This window comes from Plectropomus leopardus, chromosome 9 (assembly GCF_026936395.1).
Source record: "Plectropomus leopardus strain MGB_pleo_1.0 chromosome 9, ASM2693639v1, whole genome shotgun sequence".
Lineage (NCBI taxonomy): Eukaryota > Metazoa > Chordata > Actinopteri > Perciformes > Serranidae > Plectropomus > Plectropomus leopardus.
Window position 1 is genome coordinate 4,914,716 of NC_142184.1, and position 15,083 is coordinate 4,929,798.

General features: G+C 38.6%; 1 protein-coding gene across 2 annotated transcripts in view; it reads left to right on the plus strand.

Annotated features, from left to right (window-relative positions):
* Positions 1-1,051: 1,051 nt before the first annotated feature.
* Positions 1,052-15,083, plus strand: part of pkig (protein kinase (cAMP-dependent, catalytic) inhibitor gamma) — a 34,079-nt gene continuing 20,047 nt past the window's right edge. Inside the window, exon 1 of one of the 2 annotated variants that reach the window (XM_042491362.2) lies at positions 1,052-1,307. The gene's annotated coding sequence lies outside the window, so the exon portion shown is untranslated. Of the gene's footprint in view, positions 1,308-13,319; positions 13,434-15,083 lie in introns of those variants that run through there. The other variant, XM_088081756.1, reaches the window with a different exon arrangement.

The window sequence follows — 15,083 nt, forward strand, 5'->3', positions numbered from 1 at the left end:
ACATAGCAGTCAGTAAAATAATTTAGGAAATAACCAGCAGATTCACTATGAAAATGATTATTAGTTGTGGTTTTATACGAAGTAGTTCAAATGAGCTTCACCTCAACCAAATATAACATTTAAATCCTGCTATTTGATGACTGCATAAGGAATAATAATATAGTGGTATAAAATATATGATACTGGTGGCATTTTTGTTGCATATGTTTACTTTCAGTACTATAAGTTTAATTTCCTGTTTATGACCTACTTTACTTAAAGGGTGACTTCAGTATTTTTTAACCCAAAACTTTTTTTTTCATGTTTTTGTGTCAAAATGATTAATGAAGACAGTATGGAGCGAGAGCGCTGCAGCCGACAGCAGTGAAACAGACTGCAGTGACACCTATGAGGGCATTTGTGCACCGTCAGCGTACATCCTCTAAAAGTGATTTTGTCACTGACAGGCTCCGATTGTTATAATGAGTGTCTGACAACATTATGGAAAGGATCCCCACAAAGAAAGACTTTTTGTAAAAGTTCCTGTTTTTTTTTTTCAAAAACCAGAAACTGCTGAGAAATCACAATCACTGCCCCTAGTGGTTACATTGCAGCATGTTTCACGGCTTGCAGCACCAAAAAATAAAAAAAAAATAAATAAAAAAGAAACTGAAAAATAGGACCCAGGCTTAAAAATACCAACGTTCCCTTTAATGCAGGACTTTTATTTGTTACAAAGTATTTGTACAGTATGAAAAAAAAGTACTTTTACGTAAATAATATATCCACATATGTCTTTTTTTTTTTTTACTGCAAAAACCAACAATAGAAACATCTGGGGGTTCCCTGCGAGGAAACCTCATCAGCCGGAGTGTCTGTCGGTTTGATGTGCGTCTAAATAAAGCCGCTGTGACATGAAAGCTACAGTGAATCATCCCTTAATACAAAAAAGATGCATAATGTGTGAGTGTTTGATGTCGGGAGTGCAGTGTGCTGCTGGCTCCAGCCCACAGAGGAGTGGGAGCCTCCACAGGCTCGCTCTGATTGGCTCAGACACGGATAACTCCATTTTGGAAAACAGCTGTTTGAAGACACAACCTTTTTTCTCGTTGTTTGCAGACGGTACCCTGAGAGGAAAAACCACCGAGGCTTCTTACACACCTGTCAGCACCGCGGGAGGTTTTTATCCACACCAGCGTGCGTCAGGCTCGGCCCGGTTCGACTCGCTTGCTGCGTTTTTGTCCGACTGCCAGGAAACTTAACTGGAGGGATCCATGGTGTTAAATTTCCATTGTAACAAGTGGATAACAGGAGGCGACCCGACCAAGGTTAGTGGCGATTTTTATTTGTGTGTTTGAGCGGGAAAATGGCTTTAAGTGTGGGTTTGTGTGCGTAAAAAATGACAAATGTTTGAATTGTGCAGCCGCAGGGAGCTGCAGAGTCACGAAGCGAGGGTTGGTTTTTTTCATGATTTGAAAAGGCATTTTTTCCAGCCTGCACAACGACCAACGACAGACAATCCACGTTTTTTTTTTTTTGCAGATCCGTTGGTGCCCACTGTACACACACGCTTAATTAAATTAATTCCCCCTCGGTGCATCACATTATGCATGTTAATCACATTTTTTCCTCGAATGTATGAGGCATTCTAGTGCATCCATTATGCTTGTGTGTGTGTGTGTGTGTGTGTGTGTGTGTGTGTGTGTGCAGTTTTAAAGGACTGGCATGCACGTCCTTCCCACACATTAGCTGCTGCATTCAGGGGAGCTAATGACAGCCTGGATAGCTTTTGAAAGCTCTCATCTCCTCTCTCATCAGCTGTGCTTTTCTGCTCTGTCAATGCATGCAGCCCCCCCCCCCCACACACACCTCTCTGTAAACACAAATCAACTTCTATTTCCTAACTGGATTAGATAACAAGGCAGCGATGACAGCAGGTTTTCATGCAATAACCTAGCTGCTGAGAGAAGAAGGAGCGTGTCAGTCCAGTTTTTCTGGAGGTGAAATGACAGGGCTGGATGGAGATGGTGCTCAGATTCAGCAGCAGCAGCAGCAGGCAGGGAGGAGGGAGGAGGTGGGGGGGGAGCAGCCTGGGACCCCCCACTTTGCTTGAGTGTTGCTGGGCAAGTGCCAGTGTTACTGGGCATGGGCACTGGTGAAGATAAATAGTGGCTTCTTGCCTGCCTGTGGTGGTTTGTTTCACTGTCGACTGGCTGGCTGGCTGCAACCAAAACAGTGTTCTCCTCTGAGCGCAGTCAGCGTGCACGCTCAACATGTAATCTAGACACAAAACAATGTTGTGATTAAAGTGGCAGTGTTGCAGTATAACAACCAGTTTTATTTTTAGGCCAGTGGTGGCTGGATTGTGCTATGTCCTGATTTGACATTTCATGGCTCGTGCAAACTGTTGCACTTTCAAAAGCACGGAGAGAAGGTTATGGACGACAAAAAAAGAAAAGGCCACCCCCCCCAAAAAACCCCCACTAAAATTACACGAAAATGATTTGAAATTAGCAACAAAAAAGGAAAAAAGTAAAAGAAAAAAAAGCAGGAAATTACGGGGAAACAAGTGTCAACAATTAATAATAATAATTATTATAAGATATTATTTATTTAGCCTAATTTTAAATATATAACTAGAAAAATAGATTTTTTTAGATTTTCAGGTCATTTTTGTCACCTTTTTCTGACTTTTTTGGGGTGATTTTTTTAAGCAATTTGCTGGGCAAATTGCTTATTGCCTTTATTTTCCCCATAATCTGAAAGAAATAAAACCAATTTGCTCACATTTAAAGGTCTGAAGGATTGTGAAAGGTGTTTGAATGCAGCACAAGAAAACTGATGTCAATCCAGTCTCCAAGGGGTTAAATAGACCATAAAGGAGTAAATATAGGTCAATACGTAGTGCTGCATTACATTATTATTTCCATTTTTAAGCAGATTATATTTTGGCTTAACTGATTAATCTTTTGACTCAGAAAATGCCTTTTACAGCCCCCGGTGATAATATTATAGCTTGTTTTGTCTGACCAACTCTCCAACTTCTGCAGATATTCAGTTTACTGTCATATAAGACAAAGCAAAATAACTAGTCTTCTTAATTTAAGGCTGGAACTTGAGAATATTTGGTCTCTTGAATAATGACAATTATCAAATTAATTTTAAATGCCAGAATAAATGTTGCCACTGTACATTGCAAGAAACAGATATGAAGCATTTGTATCCTATTATGTATTGGATATGTAAAGAAAAAGTAACGTTTCTTTAAATTCTTTAGGGCTGTGGTGAATGTTGAGTTATTTTTAGGTACTAAAACCGCTTGGTTATGGTAAGTAAAAGATCATGTTTTGTCTTAAAATACGCTTTTGTTGGCACGGTTACGGCTTGAAATACTGCTGATATCTCACTAAAAACACAGATGTGTGGCACATTCACCAAAATCTTGCAAAAAAAACCCCATTTTGGTGGCACAGTCACACTAAAAATATACCTGCTATTGGTGGCTGGAAATGCCGCAGATGTCTCATTAAAAACACTGAATTTGTTGTTCACTGGTCTCAAAAATTAGTCTGCAGCTGTCTCGCCTTGTTGACACGCTATCCGTCATCCTGTCCACCCCAAATTACAAAGTCAGCTCACATACATGTAATCAGAACCACATCACTCTAGAAACACTGGTATGATGCTTATGAAGTGTAGAAATGTAACATATCTGTTTATAGAAAAGTAAAATGCCAACATTTTCTTTTGGTGACAAATTAGTTGCAGATTTTGACTAATAATCTTCTGTAATGCAAGACAAAAACAATGCACCACATGTTTGCATATTTGCCAGCTAAAGGTGAATCTGTCTTAAATGGCAACAGAATTTTAACACTAAAAAGCAGATACTTTTTTCTGTACATATGAAAAAAATCCCATAATGTAGGATATTAAGCCACCTGATGAATTTAAGATTATCTGCACACTCTGTAGTCTGTCTATGTGCCTTTTTTTTATTTTTAGATTAGCTCTCGACTGCCTCGGCTCCTCTCTTTGTACCAGCTAACCAAACACGGTCTGTTATCCTTCAAAATGGATAAAGGGGGGTGGAGAGTCGCCAGATTCGAGGGCGCTGCAATGCAAGAAAAAACACTGCTACTATAGAGGCACGCATGCCCTGCTGACCTTGATCAGATCCCTGCAGAACCTCCTGCGTCTCAATCATATTTACCGAATCAAAACACGTCTGTGAAGAACAAAAGAGCAAAAACACGGTGAAGATTACATGCTTTGGCTGTTACGTGGGCTTGTCCCCAGAGGCCTTTGTGTGTTATGCATCTCCTAATCAGTGATGCCGGTTTTTCAGAAAGCTGCAAAATCAAGAGAAATCAGACGATACCAGTTACATCTGCAGTGCTGCATGAGCGACACTCTCAGAAACACCGTTCTCCTCCTGCACCTCCTTCAGTCATATCTGCTCCTGCTGAGGGCTGCCAACAATAACATGATTACCCTGAGAACATCACGACCCCTATATCCTGGTGCTGAGAGTCTGCATTAAGCACACACAGCGGGGGTGGGACAGTTACTGTGTGGTTGTTTTTCCGTAAGTGGTCGTTAGATTTTCTTCTTTTTTTCCGCCAGAGAGCTTCTCTGTGCTCTGCTTGTAGTCCTGCTGACGGTGAAAAGAGCTTTTTGTTGCAGTGCACGTAGGTTGTTTTAATTCCCAGTTTGAGAATACTGATTTCTTTAAAAGAATGAGGAAGAGAGCGACAAGCAATATAACAAAAAATAGCAAGAAACAATCAAAAAGTAACAAGAAAATTACCTGAAAATATGCCAAAAAAGTAAAAAACAAACAAGAAAATTATCTCAAGAAAGAGCTAAAAAATTCAATATATATATATATATTTTTCTGTGACATAATTTTAAATATTTAATGAAAAAAATATGAATATATTTTTGCAGACATTTTTCATCTTTTTAATTTTTTTGGATAATATCAAATGATTCCCCTCAGCTAATTTTCAGGTCATTTCGTTTTCTTTTTTAAATGTAATTTTATTTATTTTTTGATTTAGCCGTACATTCCCTGCCAGGCTGTTTCTTTTGGGGTTTTTTTCTGTGTTTTTTGTAAGAAATCAAACCACTTTTCTCTGGTTTCAGAGGGTTGAATGCAGCACAAGAAAACTGATGTCAATCCAGTTGTGAAAGGGTTAAATACTTCTTTAATGTGAATCAGACACGTCTGGATTCGAAGCTTTTCTGCAGAACGGACAAAGCATGCTTTAGATAAAAATAGCAAATTCTGGTTAAAGTGCCTTCTAGATTTCTTTGCGATAATGTCTACAGTCAGTCGCCTGCTCGGAGACCTTTGCATGTTCAAGATAACGGGGATCAGCAAACAGCAGTCCTGCAGCTGTAAACGGTGCAGCAGGCTGTTTGGTGCCATGTGAACGCGCTGCTCGGGGTCTATTTTTGTATGCCTCCCTCTGTATAATCATGGGTTTAATGTGTACATATTTTGTGGACGGGGATTTGTCGGTTCAACTGCGTTGACCTCCAGCCACATTCTTGCCTTGTGTGCAGCGGACTTAAGCTCCTCTGTTTTTAGCTCCCTGACTTCCCCCCGAGGAGAAAATGAGCGCCATCATCACCCCGGCCTTCAGCGTGGCGTTTAGCAGACAGAAGGGTCTCTCACTGCAGGAGACTCGGCCTGTTAAAAATGAAAATGATTATTTATTCTGTGAGCATCTATATGCAACATGTCTGGGGTCAGATGTAGGGCTCGACACATCGTCATCGTCAGATTATTGGGGCTGATATTTGGCGTTTTGCCGATTATCTGTAACAGCGTCTTATTTTAATGATTGCCGATAAAATTATTAATCAAAAAAATGAAAGAAAGTGTCAATATAGGAGGAACTTTTACTTTGTAAAACCTGAAGGAGTTATTCTTCACTTGACTTTCTAAAAAAAGTTGCTGGGAACTTTCTGTATGTGATGTTGAAAGTTGTAGTTTTGATTTAACTTTTGCTAAAGGCATTTAAACAAAGTTTTGTGTTGGAGTTTGTTTTAGTCCAAATTCTAATTATTGACAGAAGGATTTTCATTTTTATTGTAATTGCATATCTGTCAGCCCTGAAAAACAAAATCGGTCGACCCCCAGTCAGATGTATAAACCACAGTATGCACTGAAACCGCAGCGTTTCCCACGCTTTTATTTATAAAGTTGTATGGATGTTTTGACAGAAATATAAGGTGAGAGAATAAATCTAAATAATAAAATATAAAAAATAAATTAAAGATTGCCTGTTTAGGTTGGAAGCATGGAAGAAATAACCCAAAAAATTAGAAAGAAGTAAAACGTTCGCCAGAAAAGTTCCAAAGAAATTTGTCTGATTTGCAGATGTGTCAAATAGCTGGAATCAAGAAATTAAATCTGCTGTCCATTTTTATTTTATTTTATTTTATTTTTATATTAGTCAACCAAATGTTTTTATGTAAATGTAAATTTTTTTAACATAATTTAAAACATATAATTAAATGAATTATTAATAAAGCTTTCTGGAAAATGTTCCCTAATAAGAAAATAATATTCCGATATCCCCTCTAGCTAATTACTTGTGTCACTTTTTACTATATTTTTGCAATTTGATGGGATATTTCTTTCCAAGTTGCTCATAATTTTTTTTGCGCCATGTTTTCTTGAGAAATCAAACCAATATTCTGAGGTTTCAGAGGTTTAAATGCGAGTGAAAAGTGTCTGCACACAGCACAAGACAGCTAATGCCAATCCAGGTGATAAAGGGTTAACTCATTGTCTGATATATTTGCATTCTACACATAAAGGTGCACATAAATTTATTTAAGGGGGGGACTACTTTTGTCAATTTTTTACTGGAGGCATCACTTTCTTTTCTTGTTTTTCGGCTCCTTTTATGTGATTCTGGGAAGCTCTTTGTAAAAACTGTCGGAAACGTTGCTTTAAAATAAAGTCAAACTGATTATCTCTTTGACTTTAATTGGGGCTGATTGAGACGTCACAGCCTGTGGTGGCACATTTAATGAACTAATGATACAGGTGCTATAAATAGCCACAGTGGCGATGATGGCTGACAGGTCTGATGGAGGAGGTGGAGCGGGATGAAGTATTGATAAAACGGGTGATGTCTGCACCTATTTATGGCTGGATTTGTGCTGGTCTGCTGGCTTTACTCTGTACCGAAACATAGTGATTTTAACATCACTGACAACAGTTTCAGTTACTGCAAGTATGTTTTGTTTTTTTTTTTTTCCAGGACAGTGAACACAGCAAAGCGCTCCGGCCTTCATTAGCAGTTTTCTTTTAATTAGCCACTTGGGTGCACCGTCCTGCTGGTCAGCTTGAGGCAGAGCAGGTCAGTGGACGGGCTGCTTGTCTGCAAATGTACTCTTTGTACTGTGGCTATGATAGGCCCACAAAATCATCGATGTGACCTCATTCCTCATCGGAGGATATTTGTTATTAGCGTAGAGGAGGTGTGCACTGGGGTTTGTGGTGTTAGTTGCCAGTCAAAGCTCTCATACCATTTACATGATTTGTCAAGGATTTTTTGTTTGTGTCTAAATTCAGTAAAATTTGATTTTTTTTTCTTTTTTTGTGGTACAAAGTTTTATTTTTTTGTTATTGACAAACCAAATATATATATACAAAACATCAGGTATAGGGTACAGCACAGTTAAAAATTAAATAAAATAAAATAACATGAAATAATTTAAATACATATATGAAAGACTAAGTAAAAATGCAGTATACAAATGATAACAATGATACAAATAAACAGGCAAGAAATTAAAGAGGTAAATAAATAAATAAAAAGCAAAAAAAATATATAAAAAGGAAAATAAACAGATGTACCCTCATACAAATACGCAGTACATGAAGTTGGAGTATTCAGGGAAGAAAGTGGCACCATTTTCCAAAAGCTTGACACTTTTATTGTTATTAACTAATGCATGCTGACTTTCCAAATATTCAAATGAGTGTATGACATCATCTGGCACCTTTTAGCAACTTTTGGAGCTGGTGCTAGCTACTTTCATTGGCAACAAGTTTGCAACACGGCTGCCAGCTGGTGTTTTAGGATTAGTGATTGCAGAGCGACTCAGACTCACTGCTGCACAAATATGAAACATATTACTTAAATGCACATGGTGGCGTAGGCCACGATGGTTGTGCTAAATTGAACAAAAAGGAGGTGATCAGGCGATACAGCTGCAGGACAAGCAGGACCCCTCTGGTGTGTGACTATGCCCCCGGCCCTTTTTACTCAGAGTATAAAGTCCCTTCTTCATGGTGCATTTGCATTTTAACACAGAACTAAGTGTGCCACTTCAGTGTGTGATTTTTAGAAAACATGCCGGCGTCGCAGAAGCAAAAGAGGCGTGACGTAAAACACAACAGTGTCTGTCTCCAGTGTTGCATATTGCATATGCGTCGGCAATGCTTTATAAGCAATAAAAATGGCATAACATGGCAATAACAATCATTTACCAACCCTGTTATGTGGCAGCTGGTCTCGTCCTCTGCTCGACGGGTAAAGAGCTCCTAGACCTCATTGTTTTCCCAATTTGCCGGCATTTCCGGCTGCTTGTTCTTATTCTTTGAGATAGCTGATAACTGCTGTCAGCTGCTTTTTAAATCTCTTTCAGGTATAACACATTATCAAAATGTCACACCCATGTTGTCCTTCTGGCTATCATTTTTATACAGAGGTCATTTTGGTGCTGTAACTACCCCAGCTGCTGGATTAACCCTTTGAAACCTGGGAAATTGGCTTGATTTCTTTTCAAAACATGGAAAAGGAGGCACTAAGCAACTGAAAAAGAAGTGATGCAATGATTAGCAAGAAATTAATAAAAAATTTGACCCAAAAAAGTAAAAAGGAAAAGAAAAAAACAACAACAAGGAATGAAAAAAATGGTCAAAAAATGAACAAATCTGTAAAATCATTTAAAGATATTATGATAATTTAAAAATACACTTTTCTGGACATTTTCCTTAGCTTTTAAAATTTTATTTAATTTTTTTTTATAAATCTACTGATTTGTGAAGTTGTTCATTGCCAAATGGCAATGAACTTCTTCATATAATTAAAAGAAAATAAAACAAATTTGCTCTTGGTTCAAGCTTTTAATACATGTGAAAAGCATCTGAACATTACAACAAAATGTGATGTCATTCCAGGTTTCAAAAGGTTTTTAAAGGCAAGACGACTTTGCCCCCCCCCCGTTACAATCGTACTTTTTAATAAAGAAAAATGAGGCTGCATAACATCATGAAATTCATGCCTTATAGAGGCAAAGTGAAGAAGCTTCAGTGTATTGCTCTTCATTTGAACTTCTATTTACATGAATATTTTTCCTGGCGCCGGCGAGGTAAACAACAGTCTGTGACTGTTTTAAATTTTTCTGTGTTATGACCTTGTTTTGTTAAACTCTGGTGGTGAAGGACCATTTTTAGCCACATGTGAGTGAAAGTGAGTTGAAGCTACACCGGTCCAAATAATTAATGGCCGCGCTTCGCCCTGATGTTTTCTGAAGAACACCGTCAAACACGAAACTACAAGAAAAGACAAAAGTTTGCAAAACATACATTTTCCACTCACTCTAAATCTGGCATCCATCATTAAGCAGTCTAATTAGCACGCTTAAATAAAACAAAATTATCGAAATGCACCACAAATGTCCATTTAACGCCTGTTAACAACATTACAGATAAACGTGAAACAAAATAACATACAATGTTTGCCTCTAGGACCACACGCAGAACATCGTTCTCTGGAGTCCTATGTTTAGCGTCTTCAGCCATGATGCTCTTACCCACAATGCTATGCTTACCTATGACCTCACCACACAACGTTACATTCCCCAAAATGCCACTGGGCTGGTGTCACTCTGCATTAAGTTAACTTTTTGCATTAAAAGCAAAATATTTCTAAACCAACATTTTTGAGACACAATTTAAACGCCTTATTCATCACATCTTCATGACTTTTTAATTACTTTTTGAACTTAAATGGTAATGAATTTATAACTGAAATATCAATATTACTGTCTCTGAGACATTGACATGAATGTTTTGAACAAACTGAGCTTCCTTTTTTGGGGGGGAATTGAAACTGGGTCACCACTGAAAAACATTGTAACCACTGTGAATTCAAACTGACCACAGCCACTGCAAACTGGTGACTTATAATGGAACGAGTGTGTCATAGTCAAAAGGATAGATTTTGGGTGGAGCAGCACTTAAACGTTTGGTCAATGTAATTCCATTTGAAAACTGGCACAGGAAATATTATATAGTGACCGAGCCAATTTAAATGGCTTGGCTCAGTTATGAACTGCAGCTGCAACCCTGCTCACAGTAAGTGGCCATATACTGGATGAATATTACATTTCCATTAGTCTTTTATTGTTTCTACATTTATAAGACTCATATCCTTTCCTCGTGTATTTCCTCTGCTTGATAAATATCATTATTTGTTGCTCTTCAAAGTGGCAGCACGTCTGTTTTTCAGCATTTAATGCAGCAAAGTCGAGTTACGCCCTCTTTGCTTGAGCTGGACCGGCCCAGCATCAGCATACATTTCACAGAGAGGGCTGAGGTGTTGAATAAACACTGTTGTTTATTTGGCGAGAGAATTTTTAATCAAGCCTTATTATGTAAATGCATTCTCATCCGTGTGAACTGGTTCGTAAGTAAAAGAGACGTGTCCTGCTTTGGCCTCACGAGTCAGTGAAAGTTGATTTGATGAGAATCTCTCTGCATGAAAAAAAAAATCAGATGAAAATGAGCTTTGATTATTTTAGGTGGAGTGGCCCATTTCAGCCTCCATGTGAAGCGACGAGGCAGAGAAATGCTGCAGGGTAAAAGGAACAGCGTGACCTTGGCTGTTTGATGGGGAGCCGTAAGCTTGTGATCTGCTTTGGGCTTTGATTTGATCCACTTTGGGAATTCTCAGGCTCAGTTTGCTTTAAAATATTTGATTGTTTTTTTTTTGGAGAAGTTTTTTTTCATCCAAATCCCAGCGGAGGCGAGACGATGAGTGACGTTGAAAGAAGGTCGCTCACAGGAAGCAGTGAGCATTAAAATTCATTTGACAGTGACAGATTAAAAGTGTATCACATCCCTCTCTGTTGTTAGAGGAAAACCCAATTCATTAAATGTGTTAATTACTCTTGATTAGATAAATAAACTGTCATTGTTAAATGGGCTGTAGGAAAGCACTACATGATGATTCGCAGGTCAACAGAAAGCTTAGTCAGACTCAGTTGACTGTAATTAAATATACAAATAATACCCCCTTTCCACTTGAATTAACGCCTGTTTTTTTGTTTTGTTTTTTAGCACGAATAAACCCACTGAAAATAGGCTGTAGACTGCTTTTCTATTGCAAGTAGACCAGAGCTGTGTACATGGTTCTGCAGCAGATTGTTGGTGAGCGTGGGGTTTTTTATTTATTTTTTATTTATTTATTTATTTTTTATTTTGGTGTCAAATTTAATGTCACAGAGAGGAAAACAGGGCAGTAAACACTAGAAAGCAGCATTGATGGAGGCTGTCAAATGAATGAGATATTTCAAGAACGCCTTGAGAGAATTTTTTTTTTTTTTTTAATTTTGGCACAAACATTCACTTGGACTTAAGGATGAACTGATTTGTTTTTAGTAATCAAAGGTCAAGGTCACTATGACCTTGCATCCGTCTAATTCCTTAAAAAGTGACACCTTGAGGTGATTTATACAAATTGAACACAAACATTTACCTAAACTCAACAATGAGCTGATTAGAAATTGGTTTCCAAAGGTCAAGGTCACTGTGACTTTACACCTGTTTCATTCTCATGAACACAATTTCTGAAGATGACCTTGAGAGAAGTTTCCTTGAATTTGGCGCAAATTTCCACTTAGACTAAAGAATAAACTGATTAGAATTCAATAGTCCAAGGACAAAGGTCATGGTGACCTTATAACATACACAACATATTTTTGGCCATAACTCAAGAAATAATATGTTCAAATTTCAAATAAATGTCTAATAAAATGTAATGATGAAGTTCTGACATTTTATATTCAAGAGGTCAAAGGTCAGCTGTGACATTGTAAATGCTGAAACACTTTTCAGTTCTTTTGTCGACGTCAAAGGTCAGGAACAGAAGGGGAGATGTTCGGATACTGAATTGGTGACACTAATTTTGGGTGTCCACCTTGAAACTGTGTTGACTGCAGAGATCTTCTGTGTGTGAAGCATCAGTGTTTTCTGGTGCACTGAGGCAAACATCTGCTCGGAGTTTATCTTTATCTTACAGTTCTAGCACAGATATTCTCACAATGACGTGGCAGTCTGTGTGAAAACGGTGTTAAAAGAAACATAATACTGTTAGTCATTTCCTCTCACGCAGACGCAGAACGATGTGCGAGTTTGCCGTGGGCTGTGGTCTGCGGTGTGTTTAAGTGCAACTTTTTGACCGCGTCAAGCAACGTGAGGCATTGCAACAGTCGGCCTCTGTCGCGGTCAGTTCTTTGATGTCGGTTTGGTTCGTCTGAGCCTCGAGGCAAACCCCCAGGTGAAATCAATTAATATTTCATTATGAAGCAAAGGTTAGAGAAAAGTCCCCAAAAATGAATACAAATTTGTGCAGCAGAGCTCTTTATGACCCTTTGGAGGGGGGTTGACCTCTAACAGTATGTAGAGCTGCAGTGATTAACCAATTAATCAATGATCGATGAATCATTTTTATTCTCTTTCGGCCTCTTTAAGCTTCTGAAGCTTTTATGATTTTCTGTATGAAATGTGACAGTTACTGAATATGTAGCCCAATCACCAGAATTAATGTTCGCAGTGTTTGTTTCCGCAAACCACGGATATGAAACTTTTTTACATTTCATAAAAGGTTGAAACTTTAAATTTCATTTTCAAATCATGTTTTGGTTCTGTGAATAAGTTCATTAAATACCAAAGTGTAGGCTTCTTGCTGTTTGTGCCCAGGGACAACAGATTCAAATTAGCTGCAAGCTACCTCTGATTACTTTTGATTGTGCACTGTCCCTGTAAAAATACACAATAAATTACATTAAATGAAGGACTTTGAAGGACTTTTTTGGAGTAAAGGATCTGAGTCCAGCCCTGTGCACCGGTGTCCCAGTAGGTTGGTTTTACATTAGAACAAGTGAAGGAGTTTGTGCTGTACATGAGCCGTGGCCTCCTTATCTAGGTCTGCAGGAAAGTGCACTGGTTGCTTGTGCTCCTTTTTTTCCTGTATTTGCTCACAGGGAGTGTTACGTAGGTGCCTTTTTATCCCCGTCAACTCAGCAAATCGAATCACATGACGCCCACGTCCTCCTGGACTTGTGGGAGAAAAGTGTGATGATGCAGCCGAGTTGAATTACTCCGCAAACCTCAGACGCAATCGTGGTCGTCGGTGCAGGTGAGAGGAGCGACTTCAGATTATTTTAGCTGCTGCATAAAGAGGAGTTGTGGTCAGAGCGATCAGATGTCTGGCTTTGTATAAGCGAGCCGTCTTTGGCTGGATGTGGTTTCTGTTATTTTATTAGAGACGAGGGGGGGAGTTGTGGGTGAAATCCATCTAACAGGTGGTGCAGAGGGACGCAGCCCGCAACCAAATCATATATTCTGTTACAAATCGGCCAAATGGTCGTGCGCTGCAGCAAAGCCGGGGGGATGGATCGTGTTTCTCACGTTTTTTTCAGCCAGCGAGGGATATTTCCTTATTTAGAAAGCAATAAATAAACATGCATTCCTTCTCTTCACCTCACGTCTTCCCTGTTTTTCCTTTCGTCATCATACCTTGTCCTCAGCTGCTTTCCATCTCAGCAACCTCTTCTCATTTTCCTCCACACCTCCCTCACCACCTCTTCTCCTATCCCCTTATCTCCCTCTCCTCCTCCTCCTCCTCCTCCTCCTCCTCCTCCTCTTCGTCAACTCAAGGGTCTCTTTCAGCCTCCAGTGTGTGCGCAGAGAGCCTGGGAAAAAACGATAGGGTATAAACAACATGGGCAAACAAACCACCTGCTTCCTGCTGAGGTCTCGTGTTGTCAAATGTGTGCACAGAAATAGAAGCGGGCAACCTTGCAGTAGAATTAGAATAGATAGAAGCAACAGTGGGAGGAAAATCACAGACGAGCGCAGCAGTTATCTGCATGCAGCACATCAGCCTCCGTGCTGTTAATGTGAAATTCAAGCTAAAGGGAGTCACCTGAGGACATTAAACATTACAAAACTACGTCAACTTGTATTCTCAAAATTAGTCAATTTACAATTTTACGACAGCACAGACGCTAACTTTTTTTAACCTCTGATTGGGGCTGTAAATTGTTAGCACTTTACTTAACTTTGCTTGTTTCAAACAAAAGAAATTGTGTTTTATCCTCAGTCAAAGCTCACAGCAACATATTGAATATATTTTGACATTATTTCATATTCTATCAATTAAATTTCACATGTTCAGTTAAATTCTTAACGACCAAATGATCGATCATCGATTCATTGTTGTCATCTCTGCCTCTTTTATGTCCACCTTCTCTTGTATTTTATACTTTTTTGCATATCGAAATGGAAAGGTTATTACAGAGGGACTGTGTGGCCACTTCATTTAAAAGATGAAATTGTCTAGTTTCTGAAATTTCTTTTTTTATTTTTTTTATTTATGTCTTTATCTATTCCAAGTCATATTATTAAGTTAAAACAATTAGTTTCTTTTTATAGTGTAATACGTCCGTCCCTCCCCTTCAGCATAACTAAAATCTGTCGGGGAAAAATAGGGGGGGAACGTATAATTTGAAAGAAATATAAAGTTCAGACACTTCCCAAAAAATGCTCAAGTAATGTAATGAAGTATCATTACTTTGTTACATTACATCTTTGAGTAAAGTACCTGAAAAATAGTACTTTTTCAGCACTTGAGTGAATGGACTTCTCTTTCCATCAGTGCATACGAGCGCCGTCTCTGTTTCGTTTTTCGTGTTTAGTCATAAAATCTGTTTCTCCTGACACATTTGTGTTTGTAACAACACTTCCTGTGAGGAATCTGGAGCGTGACGGGACGCTAAACGAACAG